The sequence below is a fragment of the Alexandromys fortis genome, unplaced genomic scaffold (genome assembly GCF_014885135.2).
Source record: "Alexandromys fortis isolate MF-2015 unplaced genomic scaffold, M_Fortis_MF-2015_v1.1 scaffold_58, whole genome shotgun sequence".
In the NCBI taxonomy this organism is placed as follows: domain Eukaryota; kingdom Metazoa; phylum Chordata; class Mammalia; order Rodentia; family Cricetidae; genus Alexandromys; species Alexandromys fortis.
Genome location: NW_026067940.1, coordinates 10,293,815 through 10,311,050, shown reverse-complemented (window position 1 = coordinate 10,311,050; position 17,236 = coordinate 10,293,815). Strand labels below are relative to the sequence as shown.

General features: G+C 44.2%; 1 non-coding gene across 1 annotated transcript; it reads left to right on the top strand.

The window, feature by feature from the left end:
* Positions 1-15,157: 15,157 nt before the first annotated feature.
* Positions 15,158-15,292, top strand: LOC126505138 (small nucleolar RNA SNORA70). The gene has a single exon (XR_007592820.1). It is a non-coding gene; the product is annotated as a small nucleolar RNA SNORA70 (small nucleolar RNA).
* Positions 15,293-17,236: the final 1,944 nt, after the last annotated feature.

The following is a 17,236-nucleotide window of genomic DNA, read 5'->3' as shown; positions in this document are numbered from 1 at the left end:
AATGCCTTATTTCCTTTTTTCTTCAAGTCCTTTGGTCGGGTCTATATCATAAAATTTGGATTTTTAGATGATTTGTGTAATTAACAAACATACCCAAGTACAAGGAGCCACATGCTGATTCTTCTAAGAAATATGTCACTTTATGAAATGAGACTGTGTTTACTGAGACTCGCAAACTACTAGAGTACGATTTTGAATACTGTGTATACACTTGTATATCCCAGCCGTTTCATTACATACAAATTTTATCATGTGTTACACAAAACAGTAGGCTTCATTATGGCAGCTTCATACATGTGTATAACTGTATTTATACCACAGACTCCCATCTGTATCTTTTTGTGCCCTCTTCCTACTCCTGTGGGTTCCCCTCTTCCTTCCAACTAGTGCCCTACTTTCATGCCATGTGCATGTGTTTGGGTGTATGTGTGTGTCCCAGTGAGCTTCACTGTGGTTGCTTCCAGGAGCACAGGTGAGGAGGTTTCATGGATGGGCTTTCCAGGGACTACACCATTAAAGAAAATGTCTCTCCCTCCTCCAGAAACCTTTAACTGGTCTGGGTAAGACATTACATCCAAGTTAGAGGCAGGGCCAGGATACAAACCGGAGTTTCCTACTTTTCCCAGATGCGCCCTCCCTGCCTCAGAAGCTTTTAGAAAAAGTCACCAGGGCAGAAGCCAAAGACATAAATCTGAAGGACAATTTAGGGCCTGCACATAGATTTATTCCTCAGTTTATTGAAGTCGTCAGTCAATCAATGAATACTCAATTAGCTTCTCCTGTGTACCTAACACTGTTTTACATAATGTAAAGTAATTTAATATTTACTCATGGGTTCAGATTTTTTTGTCAGTGAACTGCTCAGGGGTGAGCTGGGTGCTTCGTGCTGTGGGGTTAACCCTTGCAGGGTCACTTGAGAACTTTTACTTTTTAGATGAAATTGGGAGTGTTCAGGACGGTATGACTTTAAACAGAGCTCTTATTTTTTTTTAAGTCCTGGGGTGGGGTGGGGAGGCAGAGAGACAGAGAGAGCACTCAGGTATATTTGTGCTATGGTTTATATATGGAGGTCAGAGGACAATCTTAGTATTTGTCCTTGCTTTTCACCTTGTTTAAGACAGGTTTATTCTTGCTTGTGGTTGCTTCACAACAGGCTATCTGGCCCTGGAGCTTCCAGGAATTCTCCTGTCTCCACTTCCCATCTCACCATAGGAAGGAGCATTGGGGTTACGCACATATGCTATTGAGTCTGGCTTTATGTAGGTTCCTGGGATTTGAACTCAGGACTTCAAGCTTGTGTGTAAGAGCTTTAAATCATCTTCCTAGCTCCTCGAGAACTTTTGCTTCTAACAAACTTCTGTCCACTGGAACTCTCGGAGAGTTTTGCCTCCCTGGTCCCACATCCTCCATGTAGAGCGGTGGCCATGGTTCTTTCCCAAGAGCCTCTTGCACCACTTCTTCTCTTTCCCCATTTGCTTGTCTTGAAGGCCCGATTTCCTAACTGCCACCTTTGGTCTGTGGTTGAGACTTGGGCCCTCTCCCCAAGAGATCCCCAATAACACTGGCGTGCCCCTCTCTCCTTTTCTGAAAAACACAGTTATTCTGTTTTGTTCCTTGAAGCTACGCAACTGCCATCACTACTCTTCAGCCTTTTTAGAATCCTTTGGCCTAGATTCTTTCCAACCTCTCTTGATCGGTGGTCTTTGTTGTTGTTTGTTTGTTCTTGGTGTTTTGAGACAGGGTTTTTCTGTAACCTTGGCTGCCCTGGAGTTCACTCTGTAGACCAGGCTGGCCTTCGACTCATAGGGATCCGCCTGCCTCTGCCTCTTGAATTCTGGGTTTAATTAAATGCATGTGCCACCACCACCGGGCTTGCTTTTTTTTTAAATATTTATTTATTTATTTATTTATTATTTATTATGTATACAATACTCTGTCTGTGTGCATGCCTGAAGGCCAGAAGAGGGCGCCAGACCTCTTTACAGATGGTTGTGAGCCACCATGTGGTTGCTGGGAATTGAACTCAGGACCTTTGGAAGAGCAGGCAATGCTCTTAACCACTGAGCCATCTCTCCAGCTCCCCGGGCTTGCTTTTTCTTTCCCTCTTTTTTCGTTTTTGACAGGGTCTCGTGTACCCAGGCAGGCCTCGGAGCTGCCCCTCCTCCTCTTGTCAACTCGCCTTCCACTGGGATTACAGCTTTGCAGCACTGTGCCCACCACATGCAAGTGCTGAAGATGAAAGCCAGGGCCCTGTTCATGCTGCCAGGGAATCACTCTGCCAACTGAGCCACGTCTCTCGGCCCCTCATTGTCTTGACTACATCTTTTCTTCACTTTGTGTGCCTTACATATGACTTCTAAGTCTTTTTCTACCATGTGGCCTTTGGTAGCATATGCTACCTTGCCTGGAACTGTCTCTCAAATCCTCCAGGCAATTAATAAATGCCTCATTTGTCTTTTCATTCATCTTACTAACACATATAAAAGTTGGATGAAGTCAGGTGTGGTGGGCATACCTGTAATCCCAGCATTTGGGAGTTTGAGTCTAGTCTGAGCTACAAAGTGAGACACTGTCTCATAAAAAAAGAGTTGGGAGCTGGAGCGATGGCTCAGTGGTTAAGAGCGCTGTCTGCTCTTGCAGAGGACTAGAGCTGTGCTCTCATTACCCCAACTGCCTGAAAATCCAGCTCCAGGGCATCTTCTGGCTGCCATGGTCACAGCATGGCATATACATCTGGCTCCCTCCAACATACGTGGTATTTACTTACAGAGGCACAGGCATGCACATACACAGGTCTGAAAATAAATCTTTTTAAAAAGTTGAACAAACCTGTCTCTAAAATAATTCCTTTAGTTTCTACATAGACAAAATGATAATGATTTCCTGGGGCTTTTGTTAAATGCTGTTAGCAATTTAACGAGAAAAATTCTAAACTATAAATAACTTTATTATTATTATTATTTTGTTTTTTCGAGACAGGGTTTCTCTGTGTAACAGCCCTGGGTGACTTGGAACTTGTTTTGTAGACCAGGCTGGCCTTGAACTTACTAAGATCTGACTGTCTCTGCCTCCCATGTGCTGAGATTAAAGATGTACACCACCACCACCCGGCTAAATAATTTTATTTTCATCTAGTGTTTAGCATCATTTAATGCATGGTTGCTTTATATTATTTTTAGCCAAATAGTAAATAGCTAGAGGAAAAGGCAATGTTTGGGGGCTTCCCTTAGCCCCATCCACCTGCCTAGTATGGGCTGTGTTTCCTCCAACATCACAGCAATATCTTGGTTCCCTCTCAGTATTGGCTAGGACCACTGCCAATGGCAATGCATTTTCACAGATGGGCGGATGCTTTGTTACGCCACTAACAAATCTTTGGACATCATACCTACTTGGCTGATATGGCAACTGCTGTTTGAGTAGATCAGTTAAAAAGTTCCATGGCTAGAGGGATTGCTCTCTTGATAACATGCTTTTCTTGAAGCAAGCTCGAGGGCCTGTGTTCAAGGCCCAAAACTCCTGTATAGAAAACTGGGTGTGGGGTCTAGAGCTTGTAATCCCTGTACTGGGGAGGTAGCAACAGGCGATTTTTGGCGGTGTGATGACCAGTTAGCCTAGTTTACATGGTGGACTCCAAGCCAGTGAGAGACCCTGCCACAAAGCAAAAATGGGTGTCATCTAAGAAAGGAACCCAGCTGAGATTGTCCTCTGGCCCCCACATACACACATGTATAAGTGTTCACAAGCACGCACACACACACACACAATTAAAAAAGACTGCTCTCTCTCTCTCTCTCTGCCCCCCCCCACATATTATGAATGCTTCATTAAGCTACAGTCCTACAGTGTGAATTCTTCTTGTGGCCTACATTGCTCCCTTGTGCCTAAAGTTTTAACCGAATCTTGTGGGAGGGTGGTAGGAAAAATGGAGAGACAGAGATGGCTGGAGGTTGCCCACCGACGGTCCACCAGGATTTCTACACTGCCAGTGAGAGCTGAGACACAGTAATTGCCTGTGCTCCCACCCTTGGACTGTGTGTTGAACTCACGTTTTTCACACTAATAATATTATTGAAGGCGACAGTGAGCTTAGTGTTATTTTCACACCCTCATCCCTCAGCAAATAAGGATTATTAATTGACTGATGTAACAACACTTTTATTCATGTTCAAAAAAAACCTCACACATTCGGGTGGTTCTTTCTTTGGAGGGCTACCCTTTCCAGTTTTTATACTCAATGGCTTCTACGGGTGAATTAAAAATGTCTTTACCCAGAATCCAAACACGATGGTGAACACCGAGTCACAGAGTGGAGAGTGATGGGTTAAATGCAACTCGAGACTGGAAGACAGAGAAGCATCAAAAAACACAGTCTTCACCCTATGAGTTTGAGGGGTGGGCCGACACCAAAGAAAAACCTTTCAGTCCTCAACGAGTTCCATGGCAACTGCAGCCTTGGAAACTTGAGAGGCATGGGGGCGGGGAGGGAGACAGGCTGGGATAGAGATAAGATGACTGAACCTGCTGGCATTTGATGCATCGCGCTTGGGTTGAGAGTGAAGGGCGCGGGTGGGGGAGGACTGCCCACATTAGCCGTCAGAGTGACCTCATACCAGCCAAAAGGCTAGCAAGGAGCCTGGCAACCAGCTGGCGAATGGGTTGGCTAGAGAGGCAGGGGTGCTGGGACAGGTCGCTGGAGCTGGGGTAGCTCTTTGGTGCGGGGTGGGGGGAGGGGGAGCTCGGTCAGGAGTTCTGGTCCTTCCTGGAAAAGAACGCATCTCTAGCCACAAAATCTCTGGGTCCAAATGATGGCCATGCATGTAATGTAACGCAGGCGAGTGATCACACTGGCACTGGAGCAACCTTTTGTGTGAGCGACAACAATGGAGGGGGAGAAATCAGGACACGGTTGGTTCCCAGGGCAGACTGGCTGGTGCGGATGTGTCTCCAGGCTGGCTGCAAAGTGAGCTGTAAGCCAGGTCGTTGCCTGGCAATCAGACGCTACCGCGCTTGCGCCTGCGGAGCGCACTGAAAGCTTGGAGATCCCGGGAAAGCCTGAGCACAGCGTTCACAGGACAGGCTTGGGCATCAGGAAACAAAGCTTAGGGGTTGAGTCAGTGGCTACGTGAGGCTAGGGGAAGGTCTTGTATCCTAAAGGGGAGGTCATTAGGAACTCGCTTTCCTCCACCGTCTGAGTCAGGACCCTACTTTGGGCCAGCGTGTAGTTTGCTTGCACAAACGCTTCCTGCACTTGAAGCTTACAGCCCAGATGTTACAGCACTCAATTGTCTGCCCATTGTGTGAAACACGTCAGCAGCCCCAAACAAACAACAAAAACAAACCCTCTTCAAGTGGCCAGCTGAAACTCATTTATTTAGGCCGGAATGTTTTCCCAAGTAGGACTACTATGCACCTGGAGGCCCGCTTAACAAAAACAGCTGTGAACGCAGTGTCACATGGAGACGCACTAGTGGCGAAAAACGGAAACCTTGGAAATGCTACAGGAAAACTTAGGGGAAACACTCAAACTCATAGACATAGGCAAAGACTTTCTGAAAAGGACTCAGCATAGGAAATATCCTTAAGAACTGGCAAGTAGGGTCAGATGGAATGGAAAAGCTTCTGAACAGCAAAAGAAATAATTACCAGAGTGGAGTCTATATACAGAACGAGAGAAAAAAAGAAATCTTTGCCAATTACACATCAGACAGTGGATTAACATCCAGGATAAAACATTGCAAGAATTAAATGCCCAAACCCCGAATCAACCACTGCAAGAATTAAATGCCCAAACCCCGAATCAACCACTGCAAGAATTAAATACCCAAACTCCAAATCTCCCAATCAATAAGTGAGGATAACAGAATAGACAGTTGTCAAAAAGAAGAAACACAAATGGCCATCAAATACTTGGAAAAAGTGTTCAATGTCCTTAGCCATCAGGGAAATGCAAATTAAAATTACTTTAGGTTCCATCCCACACCAGGCGGACTGGCTATTATCAAGAAGACACATGGCAATGAATGCTGATGAGGTCATGGAAAGAAGAGCCCTTGTTCACTGCTGGTGAGCGTGTAACTTGTGCACTCTTATGGAATCAGTGTATAAGTTCTTCAAGACCAACATAGAGCCACCATGTGACCCATTCGGGCCATTCCTGGGCGTCTACCCAAAGGACTCCCAGGCAGCGCACACACCACAGGGATGCTTGCACGACTGTGTTGATTGCTGCTATGTCAGCAAGAACCAGGAAATAGAACCAGCCTAGATGTTAAATACGATATAGCCATCTGTATGAGTTTTAACTAGCTCTTAAAAATGCATTTGCAGGAAAATGAATGTAACTAAAAATCACCTTAAGTGAAATAAGCCAGACCTCATAAACAGGACCTGCATTTAAAATGTGTGGCTAGGTGTGTGTGTGTGTGTGTGTGTGTGTTTATTTATATGTGTATAGGTAAGTGACAAAACTAGGAAGGGAACCATGATGGGGAAGAGGCGCTCTTAAGGGAGGCAGGAAATAGGGAGGGCGGTGGAATACGTGTCATGAAAGAACAGGTGGGACTAACTAGGGAAAGGGGGCCAGAGGGAGGGCATGAGGAGGTGTGGGGAAAGTAGTGTGGGGGGGGAGTGGATGAGGACAAAGCGTCATGGCTCAAATGTATGAAGAGTTCATGACAAAACCAAATTCTTTGTATGCTAATCAGAAATATTAACAAACAGTAAATACAGTTAGAATCAGCAAAAAATAGGTAAATAAAAAGCGTTTTAGGTGGGATACTTGGGAAGAGATTCATGGAAAGGCAAGCCAGTCCGAGTTTGGTGTGGTATGTGTGTGTCACAGACACAAAGGGGTGTTTTCCTTAGTATTGTTGACATATGGCCCCAAGACCTCCCCAAATGAAACTCTCTACTGCACCACCCCTTCCATTTGGGTAATTAAGCAATTAACATCACACAGACTGGAAACAAAATACCATCCCAAGACCACAGAACTCTTTGAGCCTGAGGGCTGGGTGGAAGAATTTTCTTAGTTTTTATTAAATAAGGAAACACCAGAACAAAGAATCAAAACCATTTTGTCCTAATAGGGAACTCGAAAATTCTTGATCACTTTATGTTTAACCACACACTCATATTTGTGGATACACACATACAGTCTCTCTTCCTTTCCTGGTCTAACATCTAGACCAATCAGGGCACATGGGAAACTTGGATTTACAGACTCGCATTGGTATTGCTTCCTGGAGTTTACTAGTTGTACAAATAGAGATGTTTCTTTGTATTTGTCTAAAAAGACTGTAATATTTCAGGCAGGACACTACACATTATTAAGAAATGATAGGCAGGGTGAGGGTGTAGCTCAGTTGGTAGAGTGCTTGCCTAGTACAAAGAGTTTCATTACCACTTGTAATTCCAGCACTCAAGAGGTTGAGGCACGAGAACCAGAAGTTCAAGATCATCTTTAGTTACCTACGTAGTAAGTTCTAGACCAGCCTGGGGTAGGCATAACCCTGTCTTAAGAAAGGGAGGAAGGAAGGAAGGGAGGGAGGGAGGGAGGGAGGGAGGGAGAAAGGGACAGAGGGAGGAAAGAAGGGAGGGAAGGAAGAAGGAAGGGAGGGAAGGAAGAGAACAGGTAAGGAGTAAGTTCCAGAAGTCTATTATAATGATATGAGACCTACTTAACAATACTGTATTATACACTGATATTTACACATGTATATATTTATTTATAGGTAGAATTTTCCTATGTAGTATAATCTGGTCTAAAACTGCCAGTTTTCCTATCCCAGACTCTAGAGTACTGGAATTACAGGTGTGCTCTACCACACCTGTCTAAAATAAGTTAAGAGGACAGAGCTCATGTTAGATGGTCTTGGAAGTAAGGGGGGAAAACAGCAAAGTGTTTGGAGTTGATGGGTGTCTTTATATCCTCATTGTGGTGATGGGGTCATAGATAGATGCTTAAGTATTAGCTACTGTGGTCATAGATAGATAATTCTTAAGTATTAGCTACTGTCCAGTAGCTGTGACAAACGCTTGCTGAGAAGCAGCGTAAGGGTTTATTTTGCCTTGCAGTATGGGGGTACAGTCTGTCCGAGTGGAGAAGTGATGGTCAGGGGTGTGGGGCAAGGGGTCGTGTGGCCTCCACAGTCAGGAGGCAGAGAGAGATGGAGGCTGTGTTCAGCTCACTTCCTTTTCATTCAGTCCCAGAGCATGGAATGAGGTCCCTTCAGGGATCATCTTCCCTCCTTTGTTAGACCTTTCTGGAAATACCTTCACAGATGTGCGCAAAGGTGTGTCTCCATGGTGACTCTAAATTCTGTCAGGCTGACTATCAGGATTAATCATCACCGTGAGGCTTATGTCCAAACTCATGAAAATGCCCACATTCCTATGTATGTGAGCCAGGGACCCTACTTCATGTCGCTCCACGTCATCTCCTTTTACGTTCTTTGTAAGTCAGGCACAGGGAGTGAAGACGTGCTTCAGGTGAAAGGAGGGCCAAGGCGAGGGCTTCTCAGGCTGGCTAGACCAGTCTACTTCCAGATCCGAGCGCCTGGGCAGTCCCTATCTTTTGATTAGAACAGGGATCCCAGCCTTGTGATTCATAACCAAGGGAAGACGTGAGGTGGGATAGCCTTTTTTTTTTTTTTTCTCCAAGACATTTTCAAGTAACCCAGGATGGTCTCAAACTTGTTTTGCAGTGTGTGTATGTATGTGTATAACCTTGGACTTCCGGTCTTTCTGTCTCCATTTGCAAAGTGCTAGAATTATGGGCATGCACCACCATGCCCGGTTTATTTGGTGTTGGGGATTGAATCCAGGGCTTTGCATGCTAGGTTAGCACTGTAGCAACTGAGGCACATGTCCAGTCCTACCCGTGGTACTTCTGAAAAACAAGCAATGCCTGTATTCAGGGGCACAGATTCGAGGTAGTTAAGGTGGTCTAGTTTTCTTTTTGTTGCTGTGATACACACCATGACCAAAACTTGTGGGTGGAAAGGGCTTATTTGGCTCCCAATTCCACATCACAGTCTGACATTGAGGGGAGCCAGGAAAGGAGTTCGAGGAGAAACAGAGAGGCAGGATCTGAAGGAGAGATCATGGAGGAACACCTCTTTCTGACTTGTTCCTTCAGTTACCCACTTCCTTTTATTTTCTTTGTTTTTTTTTTCTTATTTGTTTATTTTGTTTCTTTTTAGACAGGGTTTCCTTGCATACCCTTGACTGTTCTGGAACTTGCTCTGTAGATAGCTGGCTTCATAGAGATCTGCCTGCTTCTACCTACCAAGTGCTGGGATTAAAGGCTGTACCACCATGCCCACCCAGCTCAGTTACCTTTCTTTTGCAGCCCAGGCCTACCTACCTAGGAATGATACTGCCCACAGTGGGCTGGACCTTGTTACGGAAATTAGAACTCGAGCAAACATAACTCCCCACACCCCCATGCCCACACCACAGGCCAGTCTGATAAGGCAGTTCTTCCACTGGGGGTCCTGCTTCCCAAGTGTTTCAAGCTGACAACCAAGACTAGCCATCACATATGGAAAAAGAATGTGTCTTCCCCTTGTCTAGTTGGTCTGTCATAGCAACCTCCTTGCCTTTTTGTCTTCATCTCACTGTTCCTTCTCCTGGACTTCAGCAGATAATCTTGGCATTATAAGACAGATTTTTCTGAAGACAAGCCAAGCTTATCTTCTTTCCCATGATTTCATGTTTCCTTCCTAGTTGTTCCTGTTTTTTTGACTACCCAATTTTAGGAATGACACATTTTGCTAGGTCAAGTGAATATAAGTGGTATGTAGGTAGCTGAGAAAGTTTACACACACATACACACACACACACACACACACACACACACACCACTCAAATCTCCGCAGAACGACAGAGACCATTATCTGGGTTGTTTTTCTTTTATCAGCTAGAAAAGCAAGTACTAATGGCAAACAGTTGAAGTCACTTGAAAAGTTAGTGCTCACCATTTGGCTCCTGGAGGGGACTAACATTTGCTTTTGGCTAAAAGTAACCCTTATGTCTTTTGGTTGAAAGTCATGGAGTAAAATGGTGATGAATTATAAAACCAAGAAGAGGTGTTGGAGCATAGAAAAGTATTGGAACACACACATACATCCCTACTCCTTCCTAATCCAGCTCGACCCCTGTCTGTTTCCACAGAGCAGCTGCAATAACATATAGCTCCCATCAAAAGAACTTTAACCTTAGAGTTATTAATATGTTAAGCAAAATGCTTTTTACTATGAACAGTTGTTCTGTGTCTTATGGTATATTATTTGCATTGTTCTAAAACCAACTGAGATGACCGGCCCTCCCTCTAGGTTATGTAGCAATGCCCTGGCCTCTATCTACCCCTGGATGCCAGTATCAATCTCTCCCCTCCTAGTTAGGTGAATTGAAATGTTTTCAGAGGGGATAGGGAGATCATTCAGTGAGTAAAGTGCTTGCTTTGCAAGCATGAGGACCTGGGTTCAGATCCCCAGAATCCATGTTTACAAAACTAGATATGGTGGCATGTCCTAATAATTCCAGTATTGGGGAACTGGAGGCAGAAGTACCCCTGGGCTCGATTACCAGCTAGCTTAGATCAGCTGGTGATCTCCAGGTTCATTGAGAGACCCTGTCTCAAAAACTAAGGTGGAGGGCTAGAGAGATGGCTCAGCATCCACTGCTCTTCCAAAAGACCCAATTTTAGTTCCCAGCACCCAAGTCAGGCATCTCACGACACCTCCAGCTCCAAGGGGGTTCCAGTGTCTCTAGCCTCTGTGCGCGTCTGCATTCTTATGCACATAACCAGATACACGCATGCAAGCACGTCCATATAATTAAGCAAATACATCTTTTTTTTTAAAAAGTGGAGACATCAGACACTGACCTCTGTCTCCCATACTCACACACATAATCATGCACATACACACCCCACATGAACACACACACACACACACACACACACACACACACACAGTTTCCTGCCATTGCCAAAAGCCTCATGGGAATGGATAGTCATCCATGTTGAAAAGAACCATTCTAGTAGGATTGCTGACCATGTTAATCTAGTAGGCAGGACCCAGACTGTCGATGGAAGTGCTGGGAGGACCAGAGGTTTCAAAGGCCACATGTTTGTGCCTGGAAGCTTTCACAAACAAGCCAGGCTGAACTGGAAAGGAGCAAAGTTTCACCCAAGGAATGTGATGGTCACAGCTGCAAGCTGGCAGGGGATGGGCTCAAACCCTTTTGGCTAGGCTGTCCTGTGAACAGAACATACAATATTATGCCACAAACAGGATACACGACACGCCTCCGTTTCCATAACAACGGCCTCAAAGCCGTTGTTGTTTCTTTTGTCTGTCTTGCTCCTTCTGAGACTTTATGTGGTTGTCATCTTCTGGCACAGAATTGAAATTCTTCACTGTTTGCTGGAGTCTTAGGGAAACTTTTTTCTCCAGGAGTCTGTGGGGCTCAACGATGATCTACCGAGAGCCTAAAATGGAGATGTTTAACTGAACTTCTAATGTGAGGTACCTAGTTTTACCTGGAGGCAGCAGATGCTCTACTCCAGGGTCCATCATTGTAATGGTGAGAGTTAAGTTACAGTCGTGTGCGTGCGTGTGTGCATGCATGTGTGTAAGGAGGCAGAGGTGGCCATCTGGTGTCTCCCACAGTCACTCCCCATATTACATCTTTGTTTCCTTGTAGTCTCACTGAGGACTGAGCCTAGGACTTCACACACAGACAAGTGCTCTCCCACTGAGCTCTAGCCCAGCCCTTCCACCCTACTTTTGGAGACAGGGTCTCTCATTGATCTAGGACCTCATCTATTTGGCTGGACTGCCTGGCCAGTGAGGGATCCACCTGTCTCTGCTTCCTGGGGCTGGGATTATGAGCATTCTCCGTCCTGCCTGGCTCTTTACACCAGGCCTAGGGACTGAACTCTGGTCCCCAGGCTTACCAGGCAAGAATTTTGCTGACTTAGCCTTTTCCTCAGCCTGACTGGTACTTGCTTCTGTAGGAAATTCCCATGGTTCTAGGCCCTCAGGGCGGGTCCCTGTGCTGAAGCTGGAGGAAATCTATGCTGCCTTCTCCCCACTGTGTTACAGCTTTCCTTTGCTCTTATCAGGGTGGCCCTGCCCTTTAACACAATAAGAAACCAAACAATGAAAAGGCAATGGTGAGATTTAGACCCTCCAAATCACAAAGGAAGGAAATTCTGAGTTACTGCTTTCACTTGGGGTCTCATTCAAACAGGCCCTGGCATTATCAAAAGATCAGGGAATCGCTATACATTCCACAGTGTGTAATTACCAATAAGGATGTCATTATAGGCTTGGACTCTTAAAATAGCTGCACCTTTGTGCTTTCAGGTGGGACGAAATCACAGAGTGTTAGCTAGAATGTCTTAGAGCTTTTGGAAGTAAACTGTGAGAACACTTTTACTTGCATATAACAATACCGTTAGATTGGTAGCTGCAACGTCTTTAGTCTTGGACCAATTTAAATTTGGTCCAGTTAGTACCTAAAGCTATGCCTAGATATCTTGACCTCTTCCCATTTTTATTTATATATTGCTTATTACTTATTTATTTAAAAATTATTGTAGTTATGATATGTATGTGTCTGCGTGTAGGTATGTGCATGAGAGTTCATGTGCCCACAGAGGCCAGCGACTTTGGAACTCCTGGTAGCTGGAGTTATAAGCAGTTGTGAGCTGCCAGACATGGGTGCCTGGGATTGAATCAGGTCCTCTGCAAGAGCCATATGTACCTTTAACCACTGAACCATCTCTCCAACCCCCATCTCCACTTTTTTTTTTAAGATGAGGTTGAATGTGTCCCAGGCTGGCCTTGAACTCAATATGTAGTGGAGGATGACCTTCAACTTTGATCTTCCTCCTCCACCTTGTAGCGCAGTGCCTGCTCTATGCCATGCACTATGTGTGGTATGGTTCATCAGTTGGGCAAGGGGCTGGAGATTGAAACACACACACACACACACACACACACACACACACACCGCCAAGAACACTTCAAGAATGCCCCCTTTATTGTGTTCCAGGGCAGCTTATATAGGGTCTCCTTGACTAATGGCCATGCCCTAACTCTCAGCTGCAAGCCACCAGAAACCACTCCCCTGCCATCGGGAACTCTCATGCTCAGAGCAGCTGCAAAACAAATCATTTGCTCACAGCAGCTGCAAGCATAGGAAAACAAGTTGTTTACTCCGGCAGGCAGGGGGTCACAGGAAATTCAGGGTCTGGGGGTTCACATTCCCCAACACACCTTATCCATGCTGGGATTACAGTGGTGTGCCAGCATGTCTGAGTATGTGGTGTTAGACACTGAACCCAGGGCTTTATGTACACTAGGCAAGTACTTCACTAACCGAGCTACAATCCAAACCCTCTTTCTGGTTTTATATTATATTGCAGCTGGATATGCGTGGCTGTATGGGATAATCAAGTTGCTCTTATCCTTCCAATATTAACATTAGTGCATTAGCCTCATTTTCTCTCTGTCTCTCATCTCCTTTTTGCAGCTCAGGTTGGCCTTAAGCTCTTGATCCTCCTGCCTCAGCTACCTAAGTGCTGGAACTGAAATCACAGCATGTGCTACCATGCTGATTGTGTCTCCCCCCAGCTACATTTTAGTTTTTATGTGTATATGTGTGGACATACACACTCCATAACGAATGTATGGAGGTCAAAAGACAACTTGTGTGAGTCCGTTTTGTCCTTTTACAGTGTGGGTTCTGGGGAATGAACTCAGACCCCAGGCCTGGCAGCAATCTCTCCAGTCCTGATTCTTTGTGTTTTCTCTCTGTAAGTCAGTTGTAACATGAGTGTACTGTAACACTGCAGGGTTTACCTTGGCATTTGAGATAGTCATAGTAACATTACCTTTCAAACTCTCTAGGACGAAATCTAGGGTCTGAGTTTTCCTAACGCTGCAGCTTTGCGACTTAGCTGGAAAATTGCATCTTACTCTGACATTCTCTAATGCTCGAAGGTATTGCAATAAACGAGTGTGAAAATGCAGAGCACATCCCGCCCCAGCTCTTCTTATTAGGCGTGTAACGCTCCTGAATGAAAGTAATATCGCAGAGTAATTTGGCTATTAAGGCAGTAATTGCATATCTTGTCCTGGTTATAAAGTTACCTTTTGAAAACAGTCCACCTCAACCATTTTAATAGCCACATCAAGAAAGGTGCATAATGAATTTTCTTTGAAGAAATTCCCTGAGCTACATTTGTTCTTCTATCTGATTTTACCATCATGCTGAGGGGTTGATAGCAAAGTCTTGTCCTTGGGGCTCATGAGCCCCAAAATTTCACATAAATATTTGATAAACTGAGGCTTCTTAAGTCACAACTAGAAGGACATGTTCTGAGTACCATTCTGTAGGTGGTAGGATTATAATTGATTAAATAGAAATTTCCCTTAGGGGCTGGAGGGAAAACTCAGTAAAGTAGAGGGCTCGTCTAGCAAGTATAGGCCTTGAATTTGATTGCCAGCTCTACAGAAACTTAAATTTTCTTTCTTTGTACTCTCTTTTTAATTTTTTCAGCAACTAATATATATTATTGTGCATTTTGTTTCTTTCTTTTTCTTTTTTAGTTTTTCAAGACAGAGCTTCTCTATGCAGCCCTGACTGGCCCTGTAGACCAGACTGGCATCAAAGTCAGAGATCAGTTTACCTCTGCCTCCTCAGTGCTGGGGCATTATTGTGTATTTTGAAAAGCTTTTTTTTTTGTTTCTTTTTTTTGTTTTGTTGTTATTCTTAGTTTCTTGAGACAGGATTTCTCTGTGTAATCACTGTGGCTGACCTGGAACTTGCTCATGTAGACCATGCTGGTCTTGAACTTACAAACATCCACCTTCCTCTGCCTCCTGAGAGCTGAGATTAAAGGCATGAGATACCACCACCATATTGTATATTTTGAAAGCATTACCATGAGAAGATGAATGGATTCAACTTCCTGCCTGTTTCAATCTAGTTCATCACAGAAATCCAGCATGATTTTTTTTTATCTCATGAAAGCATGTAAAATTTGTATCTTGGCTCGGCAATATAACCTTATGTTATCAATGAAAAAGTAACTAATACATATCTCATCTAGAGATGCAAAGAAATATTTATCTCTCTGCAGTCAATTAAGATGACCAAGTTGCTTCCCTCATGGGGGCCTAGTGGGCAATGACTGCAAATAGCAGCCTCTATGATGGTATACACAGCCTGCTGTCAATATGAGTTGCCCTAAGGAATCTTGGAGATACTTTTCTATTGGATAGTCATGTCTCTGATCTCAATGCTGTTCCTACCCCAGGCTCCAAACAGTTATGCAAGCTGTCTTTGGGAAGCTCCAGGGTACAGTGGTTAGGGTAGTATTGGCCAGGTCATCATGCCAGTGCACACCAAGTTGTAGAATAAAGAACAGGTGGTTGAGGCCCTGCATAGAGTCAAGTTCAACTTCCCTGCTAGACAGAAGCCATAGCTCAAAGAAGTGAGGCTTCATCAAGTTTAATGCCGATGACTTAAAGCACCTTAGGCTATCAGTGGCCCATACCTGGTGGCTGTGGGGTCAAACATTCCCCAATCATGATTCCCTGGGCAAATGGTGGGCCCCAAACTGCTGAGGGCTTCCACTGTGCTGTTCCACACCACACTAAACTATGTTCAGTAACAAATATATCCAATTTGTCTAAGAAAACCGAACGGTCCTCGAGATGGTCTACACCAGGTGGAAACTGATCTTGGACCCTGTTGCTTTCTGGTTTTGTTCTGATCATGCCTCCCCAACCATTATAAGCATCTACTGATGTTGTTGGGTATGTACATTCTAAGACTGTGTTGGGGACTCAGTACTCATCAAAGAGCACGAATCCTCTTCTTGTTCTTAGCAATGGGAGCTTCCACATTTATCCTGAGAATTTTTTTTTTGTCTCACTTTGCAATGATTCATATATCAGGATAAATTCCCCTCATGGCATGAAATTTCTATAATAGCCTCAATTTCCATTTTGCCTTATTTTGTAACCATAATTTTCCTTTACTCCAACTTTATTGCAAACTTTTTTTTTAAATAACCAACTTACTTTATTTTTTTTATTTTTGTGAAACTGACATTGAACACAGAACACATCTTAGAAAGATGTTCTATGGCTGAGATCTATCCCCAGCCCACCGGTTTATTTTAAATCTTATTCTATCCTGTATGTATTTTTGTAAAATTTCCTAAGTTTTTTTTGCATTGGTGCATTCTATGCTGGTGTTTTGCTTGCATGTATGTCTGTGTGAGGGTGTTGGATCCCCTGGAACAGAAGTTATAGACAGTTGTGAGCTGGGGATGTCTGTGCTGGGAATTGAACCCATGTCCTCTGGAAGAGGAGTCAGTGCCCTTAACTGCTGAGTCACCTCTCCAACCTAAATTCCCTGAATTTTTGTCTAAGGCCTCTGAAATATATTTTTAAGAAAGGGTAAAGGTTGATTTTACACACACACACACATACACAGATGCAGACACACACACACAGATGCAGACACACACACACACACAGATATGCAGACACATACACACACAGAGACCCAGATATTTTTGCTGCTAATTTTCCTTAAGTTTACCTAGTACAATTCCATTAGACCAATTTTTCTAAAACTATCTTTACTTTGTTCTTTCCCTCTTTCCTGTTTTTGTTTCATGCCTATGTGTGTGCTTGTGTTCCCTTGGCTGCATGTATGTGTTGAGTACATGTGTGCATGTACATGGGGAGGACAGAGGACAACCTCGGGTGTGGCACAGGAATGCTGTCCAGCTTTTTTTTTTTTTTGAGGTACTACCTGTTTCAGTTAGAGTTTTTGTTGCTGTGATGAAACACCATGACCACAAAGCAAGTTGGGGAGGAAAGGGTTTATTTGGTGTATTTGGGGGGAGTGAAATAAATGCTTTAATAGTGTTGGCCTTTTCAAAGCTTCTTCAGAGTTGAGCATGCAATCAAAGAACCAATTGAGAAGACTACATCATTTTTAACCAATATATAGAGAACAGCCTTCTCGGGTGCCTAAATTTGCAAGAACTTTAAGATTCTGTTATTACAGAACTCCAAACTGATTAGAATAAGGAGGGCTGGGCAGAGATTGAACAAGATGAGGAACAACTAAGAAGGAAAAGGACAGTGCTCAGGAAATGGTTCAGTTGGTAACATGTTTACTGTGTGTCTTAGTC